This window comes from Martes martes (assembly GCF_963455335.1).
Source record: "Martes martes genome assembly, chromosome: 1".
NCBI classification, from domain to species: Eukaryota; Metazoa; Chordata; class Mammalia; order Carnivora; family Mustelidae; genus Martes; species Martes martes.
The window spans coordinates 141,651,629-141,670,569 of record NC_137888.1 but is presented as its reverse complement, the minus strand read 5'-3'; positions in this window follow the sequence as shown (position 1 = coordinate 141,670,569).

The following is an 18,941-nucleotide window of genomic DNA, read 5'->3' as shown; positions in this document are numbered from 1 at the left end:
TCCATATTCATATATCATAAAATTTCTGCAGATCATTAGAATTTTGCACAGAACCCAGTTCAAGTTTCATCTGTGGTCACCGTCCCACCCCCAAACCCAAATATATGTCATCTACCTAATGAACAAGCCCAAGAGTTTCTAATCCAAGCATCTCTTGAAACCAGTGGTCCCCATGTTGATGGCAACACCCAGAGCTCAAGCCACCAGCATCCCTTGTTGGGACCAGTTCACTAACTGAATTCCTTTTCTGTATGACAGCCAGAGGGATACGTTAAAAATACAAACCCTGCTTATCATCTGCTGCTGCTCATAATGCTGCTTACAGCATTTAGACTAAAATGTAAACATGCTTATTTGGGGACCACAAGCTCCCAGATGATTTGGCCCCTGACCACCTTTCTCATCTCTCATATCGCTGTCTAGCCACAGTCTCCAGAACTGTCTCCTTTCAGGTTCAAATACACCATACAGGGTTGTCACACCATGGGGGCTGTATGCACTGTCCCCATGCTGAGAATGCTCTTCCATTTCAGGAGGCAGCCTATAGTCTGGGGCCCACTGACAGGAACTCCTGAGGCAGGGCTTCCCTGAGCTCCCAGTCCAGAGCAGCTCTCCTATCAGCTTTTCACACCGACCTGCTTTATTCGAGGATCTGTAATTGCCTTACCTTCCTGTTTTCTACTTCATCTTCTGTACCTCTTTCATAAATTCCTTGAAAAGAAACATCTTGTGAGCCTTCTTCATTCCCATAAGCCCAGTACTTAGAATAATGAACGTTACCCAGTAAGTGTCCAGGATTTCTTGAGCAGATGGATGGCTGCGAGAATAGTTGAGCAGACGGATGGACAGACAGACAATTAGGAACCCCCTGGCCCTCTTCCCCAGCACCTCCTTCCTTCGGTTAATGTCTTATGCAGTGACTTAGTGTTTGTTCTGCCCAAGTATTCATTTTACCCTTTCCTATTCCTTACAGCCTTACGTTTGTGAGGGTATGGTGTGCCCTCTCCAGGCCCAGGAGCGGCCCCATCTCTCTAGGCACAGGGACTGGTTCAGGGATGAGCAGGATAGGGTACCTAATTCAGGTCTGAACTAGAGGAGAAGCCTGGGGCTTCTGGGGAAGACGCTGCCTTTTTCTTCCATACTGTTAAGATATGAATTAGATTTGGTGTAATCCCACTGAGAATCCCAGCGGGGTTTTTTTCATAGCAAAAGCAACAATAAAAGGAAGAAATTAACAGAGGCAAATGAAGATACTCACGAATACATAGTTTTTCTTTTTCTAAAATAGTAACTTAAATATTCAGTTCATTTACTTTGTCTCTTTCATTTCGTTTTTATAAACTCACTGAAAGCTGCAGCTTTATAGATATTTGTCAAGTTAATTCTAAAAGACATATGGAAGTGTACAGGACCTGGAACAGCTGTATCTGGGCAACACCCTATTACTGTGGGCATGTGCTATTCATAAGCTTTCACTACTCTTTTAAATATATATTAGTTCTATTCTTTTTTTTTAAGACTTTATTTATTTATTTGACAGACAGAGATCACAAGTAGGCAGAGAGGCAGGCAGACAGAGAGAGGTGGAAGCAGACTCTCCACGGAGCAGAGAGCCGGATTCGGGGCTCGATCCCAGGACCCTGGGATCATGACCTGAGCAGAAGGCAGAGGCTTTAACCCACTGAGCCTCCCAGGCGCCCCTACATTAGTTCTATTCTTAAGGCCTCCTTGTTAGAAAAGAGTAAATTCTTAGCTTCTGTAAATTCCAAAGTGGTTAGAGTTTTAAACATTCAAATTCATATTGCTGATTCTTTTTGGCAAGAGTCCAAAAATATGATCTTGCAATTTCAACCATTTTGGAGGCTAAAAGGAAATCTGAAGTCTCTTGTTTGAAAATGTTTTTTATAAAATTTCATCAAATTCTTGAAATGTCCTGCCCCCATAGCTTTAAAAGTAAATATCAGCTTAAGTTTCAATCATCTAATGGCTTGCATTTTGCCCATCTTATACCGTGAACCTAAGAATAAAAACCAAGTCATTACTCTCTGGTTCTCTATGCCCTGTGCCATCAAATCTTTTCAGAGAGAGAAGAAATAGGGGTTCAGTAGCTATTCTTAATGAAGAAATGGCTTCACTCCCCAAGCTGTCACACTGTCACACAACATCTGAGAATTTTCAACAGTAAAGTAATTGGCCACTTTCTTCATGTTCTGAAAGGGTAAATCTGGGGAGAATCGCACCATTTTCGTCAATCTGGGATACTTACTATCCTCTTCGCATCCAGCTGCTGCCATTCACTTTGCATTGTGTATACTATAAACTCTTAAATTTAAGAAGTTAATTGAAAGTATACTGTGGTCCTTCTTAGACAAAGAGAAGATACTGGCAACAGTTTTGCTTCTTGTCTTTATAAGTCCAGCTAAAGAGATTGACATGACACCCACCCCTTTTCTTGGGAATCACAAGTTTAAGCACTGCATTCGGCAATACTAAGACTAGATCTTTAAAGAACTAGGCATGTGGGGTGTCTGGGTGGCTCAGTCCTTAAGCGTCTGCCTTCGGCTTAGGTCATGATCCCAGGGTCCTTGGATGGAGCCCCACATCAGCTCCTGCTCAGTGGGAAGCCTGCTTCTCAGTCTCCCACTCCCCCTGCTTGTGTTCCCTCTCTCGCTGTCTCTCTCTTTCTCTCTCTCTCTCTGTCAAATAAATAAATAAAATCTTAAAAAAGAAAAGAAAAAAAAGAACTAGGCATGAAAAAATCAATAAGTAACAATCAATCTATAAGTAATCATTCTTTAATTCAGACATTCACTCTTTCTTGGTAGCATCTTAAAAATAGAATTTTTTCTTTCATATTAAATTGTCTTCTTTCTGTTGTTGCCATTGTTTGGTTCACTTTGTAGTACCAGTAACCTTTGTAAGTTCACATAATCATAATAGTAACAATGTTAAAGACTTAATAGATGTAACAATCCTCAAAGACATAAATCTAATATTCTGGCATCCTCAAGGTTAGCACAGAGCTAGACACCTACTCAGTCCTCCATAAATTTGTGTTAAATGAGGCTACCTGACACTGAAAAAATGCTGTAGTCCTAGAAAAAGCATTATATTGTCCAAGATAAATCACATACGCGGAATCAGTTGTTAAGATCCCTTGACATAGGGGCACCTGGGTGGCTCAGTGGGTTAAAGCATCTGCCTTCAGCTCAGGTCATGATCCCAGGATCCTGGGATCGAGCCCCGCATCGGACTCTGCTCAGCAGTGAGCCTGCTTCCTCTTCTCTCTCTGCCTGTCTCTCTGCCTACTTGTGATCTCTGTCTGTCAAATAAATAAATAAATAAAATCTTAAAAAAAAAAAAAAGATCCATTGGCATACTGGGTATTCTGCTAAAGCTTTTCTCTCCATTCGGGAAGTTTATTTAATCCAGCTGTAATTCTTCGATGCTAATAGTTTCTTTATAATCCCACTGAAGGAGGAATAGGGACAAAGGAGGGGGAAAGAAAAAAATAAAAGGAAGAAGGTACATAAACAGCATTTCTCCACCTTCTCTCTCTTACTGCTTTTTGCTCATAATGAGACATCCAAGAAGTGGATTTGGGTCCAGCAGAGATAGTCTATATACCAGGTGTTCAATCAGATATCCTATAATCCACATTCAGCCCAGAGATATGCTTTCTTGGCCCTAGGCAACATTTTTCTGGATTTTAAGATAATTAAATAGTTTTCAATATTTTAAAATCCAGAAAAGTTGCAGAAATATCTAAGTTCTGACTTCTCTTCCATAAAAATCAGTAGAACTGACAAAGGTGTTATCCAGTTTTCACCAGGTGTCAGTGGGCTGGGGCTGCATTGTTATTGCCCCTTTGCGTGGGAGCGCAGCGGGGCAGCCAACGTGCCGGAGACACCCTGCCTCCAATTCTGCCTGTAATCTCTAATGTCAGCTGCACTTGTGGTCATTGGATTGCAGATGGCAGTCAAGCACAGTGGCTAAGGCTGTTGACTCTGGACCAGCCTGCCTGGGTTTGAATCTAGATTCCATCATTTTTGACCAGTGCTCATTGTGGAGAAGTCACCTGATCTCTCTGTACCTTGGTTTGTTATTTGTTAAGTAGGACAATAACTGTTACCCAACTTTGTGATGAGAATTAAATGATTCTATACATGAAATACTTAGAACAGTGCCCCCTCCAACATTGCAAGCACACCTGGTAAACATCAGGTATTATCACCATCTTGCCTGAGCTGTGTTTTCTTATGGTGGTGGGGTTAAGAAAAAAATCAAGTAGGCCTTAACCATTCTGTCTCTATCAAAAGTGAAAAAAAAAAAATACAATAGCCTCAGAAAATAAAGCCTAGTCCTGCATGTGGAAATGCAAATAAAGTGTGTCTGTGTCAAAGAAGTGGATGACACCCATTATGAATCAGTGCACAGTGAGAGCTTTAAACAGAAATATGAAAGAATGGTGGGAAAAGATGATCTAAAGAAAAGACTGGGTTGGGATGCCTGGGTGGCTCGTTAGGTTAAGTGTCCACCTTCAGCTCAGGTCATGAAGATGCTTTCTCTTCCTCTGCCTTTTCCCCTTCAAAATAAATGGATGAATCTTAAAAAATTAGAAGAAGGAGGAGGAGGAGAAAAATCCAGAGACAGAGAGATCTGCAGCCCATTAGAAGAGGACTCCCAGAATCAATGCTGGGTTGTAAGTCAAACTGAAGACATACAACTCTGGACATTATCACCAAGCCTGGGAGTAGATCTGGCCCAAGGGAACCTCAAGAATATGTCAAAAGGAGCCCTCTTCCCATCACCAGCAGGGAGTAGTTTCTCAGTTTAAAGAGGTGCTAAGGTATACAAATGAAGTTTTCAGAGGGTTTAAGGAATATAACTGAGGTATGGTTCACCATACATCAAATTCACCAAGAGGCTCTCATAAAAAAAGGCACAATCCCAGAAATTCTGATTCAGTCAGTCCCGGATAAGAAAGGATTTGGCAATGCAAAAGGTCACCTATTATAGTATTGTTTATATAGCATATGACTGGAAAAACCTAAATGGCCATCAATGGGGAAACAGATGAATCACTATGGTGCATTCATGTAAGGGGATACTCTTGCAGCTGGCTAAAGAAGTGAAGTTCTTTACGTGTTGATATGGAGTGATTTCCAACATTCATTGTGAAGAGGTGGGGGGGAAAGCATGATGCAAAATAGTGCTTTAATATGCTTCCCTGGGGGAAAAAGTATAAATATGCCTCTCTGTCTGAATAAAAAATGTCTCCAGAGACATCCATAAGAAACTGGTAACATTGGTTGTGTCTGGGAAGAGCCGCTGAGCATCTGGGAAAGAAAAAGAAAGAAGATATCCCCCCACCTTTTCTTAAAGATTTTATTTATTTATTTGACAGAGAGAGAGAAAGCACAAGTAGGCAGGCAGAGAGAGAAACAGGCTCCCCGCTGAGCAGAGAGTCTGATGTGGGGCTTGATCCCAGGACCCCGAGATCATGACTTGAGCCAAAGGCAGAGGCTTAACCCACTGAGCCACCAAGCACCCCAAAGATATCCCTTTTTTTCCCTTGAATTTTGAACCATATGAATCTATCATTATTTAAAAAAAATAAGTAAATGTCTTAGAAAATGAAATGAAAGAGAGAAAGGAAGGGAGGAAGGGAGAGTTTGAGGGAGGGACGGAGGGAGTTTGGATAGAAGATCAAATCATTAGAAAATAGCACCTGCAAAGTTTTCCTGAGAAAATCTGTATAATAACACAATCCAGTCATGCAAAAGAGATTGGAAATGCAGAGGGCAGTGCACAAAAGGACTGGCAGTGAGCTCAGAATCCATTTAATTATAAACGATGACAAATCATTACAACAATTGCAATTATAAAACAAATGTTAAATTTTCCTTTTTTTTTTTTTAAGATTTTATCTAATTATTTGGGAGAGAGAGAGAGCACGGGCAGGGGGAGAGGGAGCAGGAGAAGCAGTCTCCCTGTAGACTCAGGGAGCCTGACCGGGGACCCTGAGATCATGACCTGAGCCCAAATCAAAGGCTGGATGCTTAACCAATTGAGCCACCCAGGTGCCCCTAAATGTTCTTATTTCTGAAGGGAAAACAGCATAATGTCAAACTTATAAGAAGATAGGTATAATGTAGGTATAATGGACTAGTACTTAAATCTCAAAGCCTGCTGTCAGAAATTCAAAGGTAGGAGGCAGTGCCTCCATGAATTCATTCACCTAGTCGATTTCAAGTCTGAAACATGAGCTGGTCTAGGCACTGAGAATCCCAGCGTGAATGAAATAGACAAGAACCCATTATGTCATGATATTTCCATTCCGCCTGGCTGTCCTCATTCATAATGATTCATAATCATTCATAATAGTCTACAAAAACAGTTTTGTTTCTTAGGCAAAAACAAAACAAAAAACAAACAAACAAAAAACCCACATAAGTACAGGGGTGCCTGGGTGGCACAGTGGGTTAAGTGCCAGACTTTTGATTTTGGCTCAGGTCATGATCTCCTTCCTCCTGCCGCTGCACACATGCTCTCTCTCTCTCCCTCCCTGTCTCCAAGAAATCAATCAATCAATAATAAATAAATACTTAAATTTTTTTTAAAACCTAAGTATATTGTTTAAAGCCATTAAAATAGTCACTGATGACAGGTTTTTTCTGAAATACTAATGAAGTATGGAGAGGGAGAAAAGAAGACAAAAGATAGAGACTGCATCACACACGAAAAAGAAGAAAACAATAAAGTCAGCAAACAAGAAGTAAAATCATAAAATAAAATGGCAGAATCAAGACCAAACATAAAGCATGACTATATCACTATGTGAAACGGGTTGCTATATTATATAGCTATACTATTTGATATAACTCTGCTAAAACGTTTCAAAATTTAAGAACTAAATAGATAAATGAGAATAAGAGAAAATATAAAAAAGCTTTAAACGGCATTTCCAGGTTGTATTCATTTCAGGGATAAATTCTTACTAAACTGATACTGGTATTTAAGTTGTTCCATAGAGAATAAAACAAAGTTGTAACTTATTTTAAAAAGTTAGCATACTATTGGGGTGCCTGGGTGGCTCAGTGGGTTAAAGTCTCTGCCTTCGGCTCAGGTCATGATCCCAGGATCCTGGGATCGAGCCCCAAATCGTCGGGCTCTCTGCTCAGCAGGGAGCTTGCTTCCCCCCTTCTCACTGCCTGCCTCTCTGCCTACTTGTGATCTCTGTCTGTCAAATAAATAAAATCTTTAAAAAAGAAAAGTTAGCAGACTATTGCAATCAAAACCCAACAAAGACAATACGGACTGATTCCTTTTTTAAATACCTATGCAAAATTTTCAAATAATAGTTTAGCATGAGGAGCCTTGCAATGCATTATGGATATAAGATATAAGTATAACCAGTTAACCCCAGGAACATGGAGGTATTACATATTAGAGAGTCGCTTAGTAAAATTCACCATAATGATAGATTAAATAGGAAAAAGTAAACTAATTTCCATAGAAACCAGAGTTGCCAGGGATTAGGGGGTTGGGAAAAAAGACTGATGACAAAGGAGCACTTGGGAATTTTTCAGGGTGATAGAAACGTTTCTTATTTTGACTCTGGTATTAGTTATACAGTTGTATACATTTGTCACAACTTATCAAACTATAGACTTCTAAAAAAAGGTGAATATTGTATATAAAGTATACCTTAATATATTTGACTTTAAAAATAATTCATTTGAATAAACATGTTATTTATTTGATTTTTTTATTTGATTTTTTAACGTGACATTATCTCAGATAAATTAATGATAGATGGCAAATTCTTTAATTTCTATGTATCCACAAAATACCAACACAAAATCCATTTACAAAAAAATATTCAAGTGTATTCTAAATTCCTACATTTGTTACATATATTCTAAATTTAGCATCAGACCAGATGATTCAACATGAGAAGCATTTCCATTAGATATAAGAGCTCAGTGATACTATTATTTAACATTTGTTGTAAGGGATATTCAGTATTCAAGAATTAAACTATTGGGAAAGAAGAAGAAAATGACTATGTTCAGGTGAGTGATGTGGAAAAAACAAAAGATAATCTAATGCAAAGCTACTCAAAGTAATAAGGAAATTCAGAAAGTAGTTAATAACAAGATTATTCTTTAAATCAATAGTTTCAGGACACCTGGGTGGCTCAGTCAGTTAAGTGTCTGCCTTCAGTTCAGGTCATGAACCCACGGTTCTGGGATCGAGCCCCACATCGAGCTCCCTGGTCGGTGGGGAGTTTGCTTCTCCTTCTCCCTCTGCCACTCCCCCTGCTTGTACTCTCTGGCTCTCTGTCAGATGAATACAGAAAAATCTTTAAAATAAATATATAAATAAATAAATACCAATAGCTTGATCATAACAAATAAGATCCAATTAGAGGGGTGCCTGGGTGGTTCAGTGGGTTAAAGCCTCTGCCTTCAGCTCTGGTGGTGATCTCGGAGTCCTGGGATTGAGCCCCACATTGCGCTCTCTGCTTAGCGGGAAGCCTGCTTCCCTCTCTCTCTCTGCCAAATAAATAAATAAAATCTTTAAAAAAAAAAAAAAGATCCAATTAGAAAATTTTGGGGCACCTGGGTGGCTCAGTCAGTTAAGTGTCTGCCTTGGGCTCGGGTCCTGGGAGCCCCCTGTCAGGCTCTCTGCTCAGCAGGGAACCTGCTTCTCCCTCTCCCTCTGCTCCCCTGGTAACCCAGTTGTGCTCTCACGCTCTCTCTCTCAAATAAATAAATAAAATCTTCTAAAAATGTAATAAACAATCCCCTTTTATCAGGAATGACAATATAATCAACAACCAAAATGCATACAGATAAATTTATCAAGAAAGGTATAAGCCCACATGAACAAAACATATAGCTATACTGAGAGAACACTTGAGTCAATGTTAAAGACACACATTAATTTTGGAAATAACGTTTATTTTGTAAAGACATCATTTTTTATAAATGAATTTTTAGAGTCAATGCAGTCCTGATCAAAACTCAAATTCTCAGTTTCATGTAAAAGAATACAGTTAGAGAGTAGCCAAGAAATTGCCTAAAAGAAAAAGGTGTAGGACCACCCAGGTGGCTCAGTGAGTTAAGAGGTGACTATTGATTTCAGCTCAGGTCATGATCTCAGGGTCCTGAGATCCAGGGACTCCTCGGGATTGACACCCCTCCTGGGGCTGAGTGCAGGCTCAGTGTGGAGTCTGCTTGAAATTCTCTCTCTCTCCCTCTCCCACTGCCCCTCCCCCTGCTCTCTCTCTCAAATAAATAAGTAAATATAATCTTAAAAAAAAAAAAGAAAGAAACAACATGGTATATATTTTGGTACTCTGGGGGAAAATTATAAAACTAAGTAAAATTACATGTCACTAAAAGAGAAACAGTCAAATATTCAATGCTGTTAATAGAGTTCAAAATTATACCCAAATATAGATGAAAATGTGGTATATATTTTTAGAAGCACTTCGGATTAGGGCTAATCAGTAAATGGTTTTTAAACAACTGGTCAACTACTTGGAACATAAAGATGAACTTCTACCAATTTTTTCCTCAAATTAATTTCAAATGTATCCAAAAAAACATATGATATGAAAACACTGAAAGAAATCTTAGAGAAGGTCAAGTTTTTCTGCAGTTTCACATAAAGCCCAACATGTACCAAGAAAGATATTCAGATTTTCTGTGCAGAGTATGGCATCATAAACTACGTCAAAAGATAAATGCTAAAATAGGGGGACATTTTTGCAACACTCCATGAAGTATGATACATATCATATTTAAAGAGCTCTACTAAAATTAAATGTGATGCACAAACTCATTAGTTATCTTAGAAATGCAAGGTAATATTTCCCTATACCAGACACACAAAGACTAGAAGGGTAAGTCATAGCCGGTGTTGGTGAGAATGAGGAGAAATAGATGCTCTTAAACATTTTTATTAGGAATGTAAGTTGGTATAAAAAAAAAACCTGTTAATGTATACCAAAATTTTATACAAATATATTTGATCTAATAACACCAATTCAAGGGTTTCATTCCAACGAAATAGTAGGACATGTATGTAAAGATTTCCACGCAAGAATGTTTATTGTAGTGTTGCTTGTAACAGGAAAAACTGAACACTGTCTGCATATTTACAGATTACAGAAGTATTATATTTGTGTGATATTATGTCCAGGCATATCCAGAAAGGCACACAGTGGTTGAAGTTAGGATGTTGGTTCAAATTAACCTACACATTAGCCTAGTTCTGATCTCAGAAGGAGGCAGGGTCAGCCATCAACAGCTCAAAGAAGTCAAGGATCCGGATTCTTTGCCTCTCTCTTATCTGTTGCCTGAGCACTGGGTTCTCTTAAAGAGAGTCCCTTCACTGTCCCACAATGGTGCCAGAGGCCATCAGGCTACTTGCTTCCTACATAAGAAGGATAACGAAAGGAAAAAATAAACCTCTCTCCTAACCACTGACTCCAAGTTATCCTCTTCAGTCTGGACCAGTAGCAATTTCCATAGAAACAACATGTCCTGACTGACTTAAATTAACGAGGCTCTCCCCCATATTGGGTCTGGGATCACTTCTCCCTGAGTCACATAAGGAATAGATGCCTGACTAAAACAGGAATTCTTGGAGTGCCTGGGTGGCTCAGTGGGTTAAGCCTCTGCCTTCGGCTCAGGTCATGATCTTAGGGTCCTGGGATCGAGCCCCACATCAGGCTCTCTGCTCAGCAGGAAGCCTGCTTCCCCCTCTGTCTCTGCCTGCTTCTCTGCCTACTTGTGATCTCTCTGTCAAATAAATAAATAAAACCTTTAAAAAAGAAAACAGGAATTCTTTTTGGAAATACAAGTGGGATAAGATGGACACTAGGTGAGACACCGATTGGTGCCCCATATGTAACCACAAAACATCGCGAGTGGTTATATTTGGAGGTTTGCTTACGAGTGCTCAGGGTTTTTTGTTTTGGGTTCTGATTTTCTCACTATTCCTTTCTTCTTTCTTTCTTTCTTTCTTTCTTTTTTTTTTTTTTCCTGAACAAAGATCATATACCATCAAGAGGGGGAAAAAGTTTTTCCTTGATTATAAAAAAATGAAATATCAGTGGAAAACCTAGACTTGAGAATTTACTCATATCAGTGCCTCCACCTTTATGCTAGAAATTTTCAACTGAGGCAATTGCTAGAAGTCATAAACATATTAGATGAAAGGAAATTATGGTGTTCCCTCTGGCATTCTGAGTCTTTCCCTATCCGTCTGCTTTGTCAACACACTTATGGGTGTTCAACAATTTGTAGAAAAAATGTAAGCATTCTTGGGGTGCCTGGGTGGCTCAGTGGGTTAAAGCCTCTGTCTTTGGCTTGGGTCGTGATCCCAGGGTCCTGGGATCAAGCCCCGCATCGGGCTCTCTGCTCAGCAGGGAGCCTGCTTCCTCCTCTCTGTCTGTGCCTGCCTCTCTGTCTATCTCTCTCTCTGTCAAATAAATAAATAAAATCTTTTTAAAAAATTCAAAAACATTTAGTGCTTGGATACTAGACCACAAAACAATAAATGTATGCTAAAGCATATTAGCATCTATCTTCCTGCCTCCTATTTCTCTCCTCCTCTTTTCTTTAACTTGATATCCCTTCCCTTAATACTCCCTAGCATTGTTATGATGTTAACTCAGTCCTAAGAGTAAAAGGTGTCATGCTTGAATAGCCCAAGACTTTAAAATGTTACAGACCTAGTTTAAAAATATATGGTCTAGTGGGTGCGGGGATGGGGTAACTGGGTGACAGGCATTAAGGAGGGCACTTGATATAAGGAACACTTGGTGTTATATGAAACTGACAAATCACTAAATTCCACCCCTGAAACTAGTAATACGCTATTTGTACACTATTTGTTAACTAACTGAATTTAAGTAAAAATATTTGAAAATAAATAAAAATAAAAATATATGGTCTGACCTGTATCATTCAGCAATCCCAGAGGCCTGACAGAAAGGCACTACCAATGTTCACCAAAAGACATGCCCAAGAATGTTCATACCAGCACTCTTCATAATAAGCCTCACTGGAAACAACCCAAATGCCTCCAGCAGAATAAATAAAAAATATATATAAATTATAAATTATATAAATGCTACACATATTATACATTCCAGCAAAATGAATAAATTACACATATATTACATATATATTACACAGCAAGAAGAACGCACAAATGCAATTACACCCATCAACATGAGCAAATTTCCTAACCAAGCTGAATGAAAGAAGCCAAATACAAAGAATGCACTCGATTCCATGTATATAGAATTTAAAAAATTAGAAATCTAACTGATGGTGATAGAAGTCAAAATGGTGGCATCCTCTTAGCAGGCAGTGACCAGAAGAGGGCATGGGGCCTTCTGGAGTTCAAGCAATACTGGATTTCTTAACATAGATGCTGGTTATACGAGTGCATTCAAATTGGGAAAATTTATTGAGCTATGTATTTAGGATATGTGTACTTTCTGGTATGCACTACACTTGAATTTTTGGAGTTTATTTTTTTTAATATGGCTAGAATACACAGATTATAATTTCCTTATAAGGTTTTTTAATGGATGACGTGAATATTCTTAGCTGCATAATGTTGTTTTGCCATGTGATACTTTTCTACCCATAAACAGTTATAAAATTGAGGTCCAGCTGAAATGGAGACCCCACTATGCCACTTAATTGAGTCCTGAAGTCCTTTCTTTCCCCCTCAACCCTATTCCCCTTCTTCTACTCCTTCTGAGTTTTAGTTGACTCAACAGAGACCATTTTCTCAGTTTAATGTGAGATTAAGACCCCATGGGTTTATATCCTATCTCTGCAACTTGGTGGTGGTCTGATGGGAAATAACTTAGACTTTGGTACCTCTGTCTTTTCATCTGTAAAATGTTTTTAGTAAAGAATGGTTCAGGGACACCTGGGTGGCTCAATGGGTTAAGCCTCTGCCTTCGGCTCAGGTCATGATCTCAGGGTCCTGGGATCCAGCCCAGCATCCAGCATTGGCCTCTCTGCTCAGCAGGGAGCCTGCCTCCCCCTCTCTCTGTGCCTGCCTCTCTGCCTACTTGTGATCTCTCTTTCAAATAAATAAATAAAATCTTTAAAAATAAAAAATGCTTCCTATCTCATATAGTAATTGTGTGGATTGAATGAGCTTAAAGATGCAAAACATTGAGCAGTGAGCTCATCAGATGATGCTGGTTTGCATAAATTCTAGGATGCACCTTTTAATTTCTGGAAATCCAGAAATATTCTACAATCAATGATGTCTTACAATCACAGAAGCTGCGTGGGCTTCTGGCTTTTATTTTCCTTTTATGTACACACGCATGAAACATGAAAATAACACTTTGTCTAAAAAAGCAGTTCTTCCCATAAGCACAAAATAAAAATGTTAGGAGCTGGCTTTTTCTTTCTTAGTGACAAACAAAATAACAGAGTATGTTAGTGGATGGCATCTTAGATTTTATGAAATGTCATGAAATCCTTCATGGAGAAGTCCTTTGGCGTTATTCTATTTTTAAAATATTTCCATACTTTATTTGACTTTTATGTCTTAAAATTAATAATTTTAAACTAGGTATTTTCCAGTGATCTTTAAAGCTTCCCTAGGAACTGGGCAATTGAAAGACTTCCCAGGGATGCACAGCACTGTGACCAGATGCTCAGCTATCACTTGCTTCCTTCTGTCTTAAAATGCCTTTTTCCCTCCTTCACCGCCAATCTCAGAGCACCAGCAAGTACAGGACCCAGGCACAGAGTGTCCCCTCACAGTCTTCTCACCCTTCCCTTCTGAGCTCAAGTGTCAGTTCTTCAGAAAGACCTCCATCGACCCCGAGCCCATCAGCCCAGTAGTTCTCCAACTTTGCTACATACTGAAACCATTTAGACCCCTTCCAGGAATACTGATGTCTGCGTCTCCCTCTCAAAGATCCTGATTTCATTGTTCCTGAGATGCTACCTACCCGGGGCACTGGGTTTGTTAAGAACGCTCCAGGTGATTCTGCCAAGATTGGAAACCCCTGCATTACCCTGCTGGATGATTTTCTAATATTTATTTCATTGCTTACTTGATGTTGTTTGTATCCCCCACCAGCTTCTGAGGACATGGAAGCTTATCCTTGTCAACACTGTCTAGTCTCGTATCCGAGCACCCTCCTAAGAGCTGAGCGTCACAGTGCGCCTTCTAAGGAGCATCGAGAGCTTCCGCTTCTTCGAGAGTTGCCAATAAGCCTTAAGAGGTTTATTTAGAAAATAATTCAGACCGGGTCATTTCTTGGGCCTTTGGCAACATGCGATTTCTGGCCCGCGTCTGCCCAACTTCATCCCCGCCCCCAGCAGCCCAGCCAGGCGGGATGTTAATGAGGCTGACGGTCCCCTTCAGGTCCTCCTCTTTGATCAGCTTGGGGACTGTCTAGCAGATAACTCCCCCGCCCGTGAGCCCCGGGAGCACAGGGCAGGGTCCGAGAGCTTGTTTACCCGATTCTGGGGTCTGAGAGTACAAACAATGAGGGGTCTCAAAGGCAAGAAAACTCCCACAGCGAGGCCCGGGCGGGTTTCCGCGCACGCGGAGCAAGGGGGCGCTGCGCCTTCCCCGGCGCACACCGCTCCTCCCGCGGCGCGCGCTTCCGGGGGCGCGGAGCGGCAGGCGGGCGGCCTCCCAGCGGATCAGGGAATCGCAGCTTGGCTCGGCGTTGGCGCGTGCAGCTGCGAGGAAAGCCCCCAAACACCGATATAATTTTATTAAGCCTTTCGGGCACGCCCTAGGATGTGTTGAGCAAGCAAAACCTCTAACGCAGGAACAAACTTGAAGACGTATTTTAAGTGAAAAAAGCAAATTGTTGAAGAGTGCGCATAAAAGCATGCAGGTGGATGGGGGACAGAGAAGGAGGAATTCAGGTGCATACACACACTTGCTGGTGCAAAACATGTCATAAGCCCCGGAAATACAAGAAATTAATGGTGGTTGCGGTCAGACCGAGGTGCGCGCGAGATGTTGCAACCCGGTGGCTGAGTTTTTTAAAAGCCTTATGCAAGTATGTTCAGATAGATAGATAGATAGATAGATATTATGTTGCATTATATATTGTATGATGTTGTAGATAATGTATTCTATTGTGAAAGATATTATATCTTATTATAACACCACACAATGTGTTATCTAATACACATATACATTTATCTCTGGTTGGTAGAGTCAAAGAAGTTCAAACTGGCCTCTGCCTTCCAGCCTTACCTCACAGAGAGAGAGAAAGGATCGCGGAGTGCAAAGGCAAAGAGAGAGGACCAGAAGTATGTGGGACACCCCCATATCTTTTCGCCCAAGGCGCGCGGGTGATTATGGGGAAAGGGACAGGAGAAACTGACGCGCTCGGCTACCCAAACGCAGCTCCAACTGCATTAGGAGTTCTAAGCCTGTGGCGGGCAGAAACCGACAACCCACGCCTGGGGCGCAGAATGTGGGTTTCAGCCTCTGCCTGGAATTGGCTTTTCTTTTCTTTCTTTTCTTTCTTTTTTTCTTTTTTCCTCAGGCCACACACACCGGGGCGTGGGTGGGCTCTGTCTTGCGTCAGGAAGGGGCACTCGCCGCGCGCTCTGAGCTCTAAAAAACTTCTTTGGCTTCTCGGACCGCGGGGTTCCGTCCCCGGGCTTCGTGTCGCCGGGTTAGGGCGGCCGCAGAAGCACCGCGCACCAGGGAGAGACCCAAGTGAGGCGCCTCGCTTCCCCGCCCATCCGCAAATGAACTGCTTCGAGCGTCCGCCAGATAGGCGAGAAGGGCCCCTAACAGCTCGCAAATCCTAGCCCTGGAGCCCGTGGGATAGGCGCTTGGCTGCGCTCCGCGGCTGGGAATGGGCAGGGAAAAGGAAACGCGACAGGCGGGGGAGTCGAGAACTGGCTGTTGCTTCACCGCAGCTCTCTGTGAAGATCGCCCCTCTGTCAAAGCTCGAGCCCAGAAACCCGTTTTCTAGTAAAGGTTTCAGGGTTCCGGGGAAAGAGCTCCGCCTTCCCAGATTCCAGGTCCGCTGGAGCAGCTACTCACAAATTGTATGCTCTCAGGGAAGTTTACTTGACCTCTCTCAGACTCGGTTTTCCCATCTGTAAAATGGGAATGATAAAACTACCTACCTCTGTGAGGTGGTAGCGAGGCTTTAAATGGAATATTGTACGGTAAGGGCTTGGCCCAGCCGGAGATTGTAGAGAGAGGTCCACCCCAGCTATGGTTATCCCAAGCAAGAATGACTAGCCAGAGCCCAGAACTGGGATATAGGGTGGAGTTATGGGGCCCAGTTTCCATAAAAGAGACTCATTTTAAAGGTCCAGCGGCTGCAGATGCGCACAGAGCGCAGTCCACTCGCTTCCTTCGAAGCCACACATGACCTCCATTTCAACACCTAGCTGGAAGCCTTACCTCTCAAAGAAAACAACGCCCCACATCCCGCCCCATTTACACATCCTTAACCCCTCCACTGGGAGCCCCGCAGCTCGGATTGCCAGGATTCAAATTCCCCGGCTACCCTTTTTAGCTGTGTGCCTGTGGACAAGGGCCTGCATTTCCCCAAGTACGGCTTTACCCTCCTGTAAAATGGGTTGTTGAAATATTTTAAGGTGTCGATTTTAAAAGATCGTACAGATAAAGCAGAAGAGTCTGGCCTATGGTCAGCTGTTGATGCTTTTATTATTTTCCTTCATTGCTCTCCCTAGAAACTCCTTTCCCTTGGAATCTTTCGGAGGAGGGGGTTCCACGGAAGTTCCTGGACCCTACCGAGTGGTTAAGCAGACAGGCTGGTCAGGACTTGGGGGCTTCTTTAACAGCAGCCCTCTACGGTTGATCTTGCTTTGCTCTTGTCTCCTCAATTTGCAGATGCGGCCACTGAGGCCCGCAGCCAACCCCACCGCCACCCCGCCGCGAGCTGATCCAGATGGTGTCCTTTTGGGAACCCCCAGTTCAGAGTGCCTTCTCCAGGAGAGAGAGACCTGCGGGAGGCATCGGACCATTCACTTAACTCTTGCGTGGTCGAGCCTTTTATCCAAGTAGGTGGAGAACAAAACCTGAGCTAAAAACCCTATTTTTTTTTCTTTGACAAATAATGGGCCAGAACGGCAAAATCCCGGCGGGAGGCGGGAGGGCAAGGAGGCCTGGGAAAAACAGAATGCTAATGGGGGCCTGGAGGGGGCGGAAGGCGCACCCGGGCTTGGGCGCCCCAGCCTCCTCCCTTTGAAGTGCACCTTTCCAGCCGCGCTCAAGGGGAGGGCACTGGATTCCACCCCTCCCCCCACCCCCCTCCATCCCGCAAGGTTTTGGAGAAATTGAAAGAAGCTGTAGAAACAACTGGGGACTCTCCTCTCGGGTTCTACCTGACTCAGTCCTGCTTCCTACTTCTAGTTCACGTTGCTTTTGACCTGTAGGTTCCTGGCCTCTCCCCAGACTGGGATGCATCCTCATTTCACTTCAGCATTACTAAGAAAAGGGCAAAAAATGAGCTCAATGTAAGTGTGATGGGGAATAATAGGAAAGACTTCAGACCTTCCTATGAGTCAGGTGCTGTTCTAATTGCTTTGCATCCTATCCTATACGCTATTACTACAAGTGGGAACTGGGAGACAGAAAGGTTAAGGAGTTTGTCCAGATTCACAAAGTTAGTAAAAGGTAAAAATACATACAATTCTGCATACAACGTTCTGCTTTTCTCTTAGTTTATGTAATGATCTCTTTGGTGTCCTTCTTTCCTCCCTCCACCTCCCCCCTCTTCCTTGGTTATCTTACTGGCTTAATGCTTTCTGCAGAGTAACTCCTCAACCAAGACTGCCCCTCTCCCCATTTCTCTCAGGGGGCCTGAATTAGAGGTTGCAACTGCCCTGTCATTTTGAAGCTTTGGTCAACAGGATTGGATTCTGCCCACCTGTTGTGTAGATATCCTGCCGCACCTGTACCATAGAGGTGGCTTCTGTTGAAACATTCACTGCCATAGGCTCTACCGACTCTCTTAGTGATATGCAAGTGATTTCTGTTTAGGAGGGTGTTTCTCCTTGGCTACATGTTGGTTGCTCCCATTAAGAGCTATACTGCAATTCCAGCACTAACTTTTCTATTTTCCTGTGGAAGAGTGTCAACAGTGATGAAATACACAGGAGAAGCCATGCAATCATGTAAGAATGTTGGGTTAGGAAAGGTCTAGGGAAGATTTTTAAAATCCTGAAAAGTCTTAAAAAGCTGAAAATGCCATGTCCATTAATTTAGGAAAATCTGTGTTATCTTTTTTCTCATGGGGAGAAAATAGCATTTTCACTTTCATTTTCATAGTTATAAAGCCTGGGACCTGACACTGTCCTTGGGCTATTTCATCTGTTCTAGTTTACAAATTCAGTAACCCTTTCTTTCAGTTAACAGATGAGCCCCTACTAAGTGTCAGGACTTTCAAGGTGCAAAAGAAAGCAAGACAGGTGGAACCCTGTATAACTGTTTCATATTTTAATGTAGCAATAATTAACCAAGCAGTCCGATAATTTATTTCTGAGAGTTTTTTACTTTATTTACTTTGTCCCACATGGCTGTCTTGTATTTAGGTGAATCTATGTATGTCCATAAAGGTTAATATAATAATGATAAAGCAGCACTGAAATCCAGGAATTTCTTTGCTGTTTAAAAAATGCTTTCATTAAAAAAAAAAAACTTCATTCAGTGTTTAAGGAAGGATCGATTATTTTTTGTAATAAGCAACTTCGGGTATGTTTCTTATGTTTCATTCCAGGATTCCCCCGCCTCTCCGAATTTTAACAATAAACTACAATTGTACTTAGCAATCTAAATACATAGATGGAGAGCTAAGAAAATAGTTTAAATTTGTCATGTTTGTTTGAAAAATGCAGTGAGTTTAATGTAAACCTTTGCCT